Below are 8,397 nucleotides of genomic sequence, written 5' to 3'. Positions count from 1 at the left end.
GACGTCAGTGTAAACACGAGATCACGTGACACAACCAGGAAGTGTAAGGAAGGCTAGACCGTCTGAATTCACAAGGCTTTTGTTGTACGCGGCTGGAGGAGGAGCCTGGCCTTCGTAGACTAGATAGGCTACTGACCTAGTAGGATGCAGACCCCGAATTCAAACATAGCATCTGTTCACATTTTGACTTGCAACTCGAGTTGTGTACGTTTCCGGTTTTGTTGTGAAAAGTGTCTCTTCTACTTCCGGTTTTGGGTTGCAGCTCTGTCGATAAAAAGACGCTAGCTAGCTAGCTAAATTATCTAAAAAATATTTTGGCGTGGTCTAATTTCGCTGTGTTCCACTTGTAGTTTTCTGTAAACATTTATATCCCACAATTATATCCCACTCGTACAGCATCTTTTTGGTCTGCACTTTTGCCTAATTTGTAAGAGCACGCACACCTGTAAGCAATCAAGGTTGTTTGCGATTACACGTACGCTCGTCATTGCCAAAAGGTTACTTTAAGTGTAGCAGAAATGGTTTTAGATTTACAAAAAGCCAAAATATATTAACACTTTGGGTTTTCTTTTGGAAAAGAACATCGACTCTACGAATAGCTGCGCTTGCAAGGTGACATTGAATGCATCATTTGTGTTTATTCTATCTGTTGGGTATTGTGTGTGTCAAATTACTAAAAAAAAATATTTTTCCCACTTTTCAGCTCACTCACCTGACTGCAGACAACGTCCCTTCCACTGGTATGTTTCTATTGGAATTACTAATTATTCTATTTATAAAATAATTATTGTGGCGATTTCTGGAATTAGAATGAATGTACGGCAATGTCACAGTAACCCCCCCCCCCCGAAAAAAAACCCTCCGCCTTCCAACAGACCATTCGTGCCCACAATATGTGCAAAATGACATTTCCCTCATTTTGTGAGGAATAAATTGTTCCCGAAGGCACATCTTGTGCGGATTTATTCTATCCACTTGGTACAATGTGTTGATAGAAAATTGGACTACAGTATGAAGTATTGTTGCCCTGTATAGTTCACATTGAATATTGTTGATGGGTCTCCCCCCCATGCAAACGTTGACCTATTTGGTACAACAATGTTTTGCTGTTCAGAGGAAATGATGGCGTTTTTACTAGCCAGCGAGGAAGCATTTTTTTTTAAATAATTACCTTTTCTAAAAATAATATAAGCCCTCATATCTTGGTGTATGTACACCAAATAAAATCGATTTTAATTGTATATTATTTCTAATGCACGGTTGTATTTATTTATTATTTTAGATGTATTTTTTATTTAAAATATTTAACAAAATACAATTTACTTGGAATTATTAATACATTTATATCACTGGCTGTTATTATGATCACGGGTGAGCTCAATTTCATTGTTTTAAATTAATTGTATTATTCATTTTAACTCTGACTTTTTAAAAAAAATATGTGGTGATATGTTATCTTTGAATTAACCATTATCATTTATTTTGTTATTTATTTTGTCTTTTATATTATGGTCATAGTTTATTGCAGGAATTTGCACATTACTCTTGTTGTAATGGTTTAATTTTTGAAAAAAATATGTTAACACAATTGTTAAATTTTTTTGTAATTTAGCTGATTTGATTGCAATTTAAAGGATATTCCTATCATATGTGCATGTCAACAAGCAGCTTTTTGTGCTCATTTGATCACAGGTAGCAATAGCACATGCTAGTGGACAAACATGGGTACTACACATTCACTGAAACGACCAAAATATGATCTCAGTTGTAGCCTAGTTCTTTAACTGGGCTATAGATGGAACAGTGCAGGCTTATTTCTACCCATTTTGTGTTTACTTGTGTGAATTATTATTATTAGTATTATTGCACCAGCTTAAAAGGGGGTAGCGCTGAGAAAAATCTCATCAGGTGCAATGTAGAACAACAAAGTACCTCCTATTATTGGCTTGGAAATTAAGGTGGAACCACCAAGTCAGCAAATTCAGCAAGTTCTTAAAAAAAAAAAAAAAGAAAAGAAAAGATGCTGACCTAAACTTTTTAAACACGATGCCGGTCCACATGCGCTGAAAGCCAGGAGGCGGCTTAAGGGGAAATGATGGAATATGTTTTATGTTTTTGCAGAAAAAATGGTTGCATTGCATTTGGTTTCATATTCTCCTGGGTTTGATAAGTGTGCTATTTTTAGGCTTTTTGGATGAACGGATTGTGTGCATTGGAGGAATGTCCGGAGCTTTATTCATTGAATCAAAAATAACGGTTACGGCAGAGAATAATGTAACAGATAATTAATTCATTGGATTCAATAACTTTGATTTCCATGCCCTTAAATTTCTTTCATTCAGAAGAAATATCGTCTCTGGAAAATCCCCCGCTCATGCGTGATGTCCCTTCTTTAATCTCTAATTTATTGTGATACCACACCATAAGTGGGATGAAGACCGTATAGAACAGGAAGTGGAACTTATTTTGACTAAACGGTAAGTTAATAATACTACTACCAATAATAACAGTCGGCTTGGTGGGTTATGCAGATTAGGTCATGAAAAACAGCAGAGCACTCCTGCCATATAGAGGATCTTTGACTTGTGTTTTTGTAGTTGGTCCTTTTTAAAAGCACCAGTGCACTCCTGTCATATAGAGGATCTTTGACTTTTTGTGATTTTGGAGTAGGTGATTCAAAATAGAGTACAATGGAGTATTAGGGCCACCATTTCTGACTTTATTCTCAAATATGTAACATTTCTTTCACAAGGATAAAGTCGTAAATGTATGACTTTTTAATAGAAAATATCTGAATCAAATATTGAATTTTTCGTAAATAAACAAAAATAAAGTTGTCAAGACTTTTTTGTCATTTTGAGAAACATTTATTACGAGAGACAAAAAAAGTATGACTTTTTTCTCATAAATTTACTTAATTGTAAATATTTTTTTCTCTTAACTGTACAACTTTTTGTACAATGTACGAGAAAAAAGCCATACATTTACCAGAAAAAAATGTAAATTATGAGAATAAAGGTGTAAATTTACGAGAAAAACCGCCATAAATTTCAGAAAGTCAAAAATTTATGAGGAAAAAGTCGTAAATTACAAGAATAAAATTCTAAATTTACAAGAAAAAGTGCTATAAATTTGAGAGTCAAAGTTCTAACAAAAAAGTCGTAAATTACAAGAATAAACGTGTAAATTTACAAGAAAAAGCACCATAAATTTTAGAAAGTTAAAAATTTACAAGGAAAAGTTATGAGAATAAAATTGCAAATTTACAAGAAAAAGCGCCTTAAATCTGAGAGTCAAAAATTTCTGAAAAAAATGTATATAACATAACAAGAACAAGAAAAAAGTCAGACATTTTTCAGAATAAAGTTGAAGGTTTATGAGAGAAAAAGCCTTAATATTACCACAATAAAGTTGACAAAGTACTAAATTCATGACTTTCCCCTCAAAATTGCACTTTTCTGATTTATAAAGGATCTTTGACTGGTGTAAACGTATTCTTTGTGTCTTTTGCGTTGCGTAAAAGAATAATTCAGTTGAATGGATGATCTGATGCTAAAAATCTGCCTGCTCTCGTATTGACTATGCAGGTGTTCCTAATGTTGCAAATCGTGAATCTCTGCAGACGTCACATTAACGTCCTAATCGTTAACAACCCTCACCCATGTAATGTGCAACTCCCAACTTTATTGGGTGGATATTAAATCTGCAACTATTTCATGACATGCTGTTTACAAATGAGGCCTGCAGGCTGTTAGGCGGATTAATGTAATAAAATGTATGCTTTGTTAGATCTCTAACATACACGCTGCTTTAAAAGATGGCATCATAAAGCCAGTTTAATGGTACAGAAGCCGGTATTAAAATATCTATATTGATTTGTACATTGCATGCATGGTTAAGATGTAATACACTACAAATTAATACCAGTAATGTTTTATATTAATGTACACACATCCAATTTTGACGATGAAGGCTGTATTTTTCTGCGGCCTAAACAACGACCGGCGCCAACCCTCCAATGCACCGGCGCTTGGCGCCCTAATGTGGAAAATTCCAAGAAGCCCATTTGTCTGAAAGTGAGCCCCTCTGGACGCATTCAACGCCACTAAGTTAATAATCACAGACTGATGTACTTCATATTGTCTTTGAACGACACTTGAAATTGATTGCCGTCATTTGTACGTGTGTACAGAATAAATGTTTATGATTCAGTTTGGAGGTGCATGAATAATCGAGGGAAACGTCTGCATGGCTCCCGGGATGAATGAAGCTCTTTGACTTTATCTCTCCGGCGTCATTATTTAGAAATTATTTAGCATTATTTTACATATATTTAGCATCTGGGAGTGCGGTGACGTGAGACGCCGCAAAGAACTTTGTTGCTTAAAAGTTTTTGGACATTACCGGACTTGTTTGATTTGAATTTTACTATCCAGTCGTCTCATGCCACTTCAAACTTTGCGGCTTCACTTTTATCATGCTTTTTCCAAAATATATTAATGAATAAATCATGCTGTTTCGTGGTTGAATATGTAATGTGATACAACGTATTTTTGGTCTAAATTCAATATTTTCAAGCATAAAAATGGATAAATTAACTATAACGAGGCATGCAGTATTCTACACCGGTCACTTGTAATGTTTGGTGAGACACACAAGCACCAGAACCGGAACATCAGGTTTCTATTGCAGGTTTGAATGATCTCACAACAGGCCCAGTACTGTCGCGACTCATGCCAGAATACATTTACAGCAACAACACGGATAAATGAACTCTAAGGCATGTAGTATTCTACAATGGTCACTAGGTGTCACTTATTGTAATGTTAGATGAGACACACAAGCACCGGAACAACAGGCTTTTATTGCAGGTTTGAATGATCTCACAACAGGGCCAGTCCTGTCGCGACTCATGTTCCGGAATACATTTACAGCAACAACATGGATAAGTGAACTGTAATGAGGCATGTAGTATTCTACACTGGTCACTAGGTGTCACTTATTGTAATTTTTGGTGAGACACACAAGCACCAGCACCGGAACATCAGGCTTTTATTGCAGGTTTGAATGATCTCACAACAGGCCCAGTACTATCGCGACTCATGTGCCGGAATACATTTACAGCAACAACATGGATAAATGAACTGTAATGAGGCATGTAGTATTCTACACCGGTCACTAGGGGTCACTTATTGTAATGTTTGGTGAGACACACAAGCACCAGCACCGGAGCAACTGGCTTTTATTGCAGGTTTGAATGATCTCACAACAGGCCCAGTACTGTCGCGACTCATGTGCCGGAATACATTTACAGCAACAACATGGATAAATGAACTGTAATGAGGCATGTAGTATTCTACACCGGTCACTAGGGGTCACTTATTGTAATGTTTGGTGAGACACACAAGCACCAGCACCGGAGCAACTGGCTTTTATTGCAGGTTTGAATGAGCTCACAACAGGCCCAGTACTGTCGCGACTCATGTGCCGGAACACATTTACAGCAACACAAGTCGTATTTCTGTTTTAAATGCTCGAGTTACTGTATCGGGTACTGTATTAGGTAAGATATTTCATGTCTGGAGGGCCCTAATAATGTTAAAACCCAAATTTAGAAGGTTGATATAAGATTTTCTATGCTCAAACTATGAAAATATTCTATTTATAAATCCTTTGTGGAAATTCACTTATCACGGTCGGGTTTGGTACTGATTAACCGCAATAAAAGAGAGATTACTGTGTAGCAGGGATGGGCAAGCTATGGCCCGGGGACCAAATGCGGCCCACCAAGTGTTTGAATCTGGCCCGCCAGTTGCTGAGGATAAGCCACATAGAAAATGGATGGTTATCTGGTACCTCCAAATTGTCCATAGGTATGAATGTGAGCGTGAATGGTTGTTTGTCTATATGTGCCCTGTGATTGGCTGGCCACCAGTCCAGGGTGTACCCCGCCTCTTGCCCGAAGACAGCTGGGATAGGCTCCAGCACCCTTGTGAGGAAAAAGCGGTAGAAAATGAATGAATGAACATAAAAACTGGTAACATGACTTGCAAGTCGGATGTCTTTAGTAAAAAAAAAACCTCAACAAAACTGTAAAATTAAATTACATCGTAAAATTGTGTGTGTGTTAAATATGTTCTGCCCCCCCCCCCCCCCCCCCCCCGGACAATTTTGTTAACTCAATGTGGCCCACAAGTCAAAATATTTGCCCACCCCTGCTGTATAACCTTTTGTATGATTTGGTTTTGGTTGGATATTTACCTCGGTTTTAGTATATTGTCTCAGTTTGTGTACAACATTGCACCTCACAACCTTGTGCTGTATGGTCCGATAATCCAACTGTTACATAGTGTAGCTTTAACAACTACTGTCATGTACTATATTTCTAACATGTCAATACCTGCTGTAAAAACTTAGAAAGCAATAGAACTCCTTCGGCTAATGCCGCTCCAGGCCTGTTATGGTTGCTTTCCACCAGCAGGATGCACTGTAACCCCTTCACACATCAAACCCAGAAATAAACTACCAAGCAGTGCATTCTAGTGGCACCAAGGGGGATATTTCTGTATGTGTGTGTGTGTGTGTGTGTGAGACAGAGAGAAAATGAATACCATCTTTCACACAAATGAATATCAGCACTCGCATTATAGTTGGGAGAAATGACAGAGATTATCTTGTTGCTTAATGCTTAATTGAAGTCATCTTCTAATTAGCTTGGCGGCTATTATTATCATCCCACTATACTACATTTTCACATTTTAGAATACAAGTCTGGGGCCCCTAGAAATACATTTTAAGCAAAAAAAAAAAAAATCTGTGTTCTTCTGTCACAGCTTCACTCTGCATGACCCCTTTTTTATTTTTACACAGCTCAACATTCATTTAGCTTGGAGCTAAATCTCTGAATTAATGTCTATTTTTTTTTTACGTGTAAGTCCTGGTAGTCCTACCTTCTTTTTCACAAGGCCAAATTAAGTTCACTCCACTCAATGCACTAACACTAGGAGGTTTAAGACCCAGTTCAGGGAAGGCACACGCAGAATGTAAATAAAATATATTGTTTTGACATGACACCCCCGCCATCAGTGGTGACTATCTCCCTATTTCGAGTGTTGGTGTTGAAGGAAAGAACTTGATGGGGTCAGAAAAGTAACAACATACAGTAATCCTTGATTTCCGCAGTAGGATTCCTTATTCATAATTGAAATATTTTCATATGGAGCATAGAAAACCCATTTACAGCCTGCTATATATGTTTTTTTTTATTTAGAGCCCCTAGACATGTAGTAACACCCCTATAGTCACCATTTCAGCCATATTACCTAATATAGTATATACATACAATCAGAGAAAATAAGGCATAAATAAATGACGCCCGGGATTCAGAGTGGAGTTTTCGCTGGAGTAAGTAGTATTATGATGATAATGATTATTATTGCTATTATGCATGCTAGGTTAATCGGCGACTCCAAATTGTCCATAGGTATGAATGTGAGTGTGAATGGTTGTTTGTCTATATGTGCCCTGTGATTGGCTGGCGACCAGTCCAGGGTGTACCCCACCTCTTGCCCGAAGACAGCTGGGATAGGCTCCAGCACCCTTACAACCCTTGTGAGGATAAGCGGTAGAAAATGAATGAATGAATGTTTGTATTTACTGTTGTGAGATAATCCAAAACAGAATACAAGCCTGTCCTTGGTGATCAAGTCTGGTGCTTAAATACTTAATTTAGGTCAATAGTATGAAAAATTTGCTTAAATATACATTTCAGACTAATAACAGCTTATTGTAAATTACAAAACAGTGTTTACATATAATCAAAGTAGTAGATGACATTCAATATGGAAATAAAGATACACACATAGTACCGGTATACATAATTCCTTACTAGTTGAGTACATAATCTTAGTCCTACTCATATGTCGGTCAAAATGGCTACCTAGCATTCATGTATTACTATATATATTTTTTTGTGTACGGTACTTTTGTCAGAGATGTAGGCATCTTACCACTGAGAGTGAATCAGGAGAGGAGCTTAATGTCAGCTGACTGATGTCATACGAAATCTACAAAGTGACATTTGTGCGATGAACCCAAACTATCTCGGTGATCTACCGCTAGCTTGACCGTAATGGGCACCCATGGAGTGAGACTTCATGGTGTGCTGGGAAAATGTATGGTTGAGCCAGTCGGCCTTACCACCACACGCCCAGTACTCACTCGGGTTCCGTGCTGGTTATTGCTTGCCCAATCAAAGAGCTGCCTTCAACCTGCCTGCAAGCTAGTGCCTGTCCCGATCCCCACAGGGAACACAGGCAGCACTTTAAATAAACTTTGACATCAAGTAAGGTGGCCCGTGGGCCATGGGTTTTAGAACCCTGCTTTACAACATAAAGC

At 37.6% G+C, this 8,397-nt stretch overlaps 1 protein-coding gene across 3 annotated transcripts in view; it reads left to right on the top strand.

Annotated features, from left to right (window-relative positions):
* The first annotated feature begins 222 nt into the window (after window positions 1-222).
* The window catches only part of adgrl1a (adhesion G protein-coupled receptor L1a), a 286,520-nt gene continuing 278,345 nt past the window's right edge, over window positions 223-8,397 (top strand). Inside the window, exons 1-2 of one of the 3 annotated variants that reach the window (XM_058050254.1) lie at window positions 223-612; window positions 704-740. The gene's annotated coding sequence lies outside the window, so the exon portion shown is untranslated. The remainder of the gene's footprint in view (window positions 613-703; window positions 741-8,397) is intronic. The other 2 variants (XM_058050252.1, XM_058050253.1) reach the window with 2 other exon arrangements.

The sequence above is a fragment of the Doryrhamphus excisus genome, chromosome 15 (assembly GCF_030265055.1).
Source record: "Doryrhamphus excisus isolate RoL2022-K1 chromosome 15, RoL_Dexc_1.0, whole genome shotgun sequence".
NCBI classification, from domain to species: domain Eukaryota; kingdom Metazoa; phylum Chordata; class Actinopteri; order Syngnathiformes; family Syngnathidae; genus Doryrhamphus; species Doryrhamphus excisus.
The sequence above is the reverse complement of the archived record's forward strand: the minus strand, read 5'-3'. Positions and strand labels throughout refer to the sequence as shown.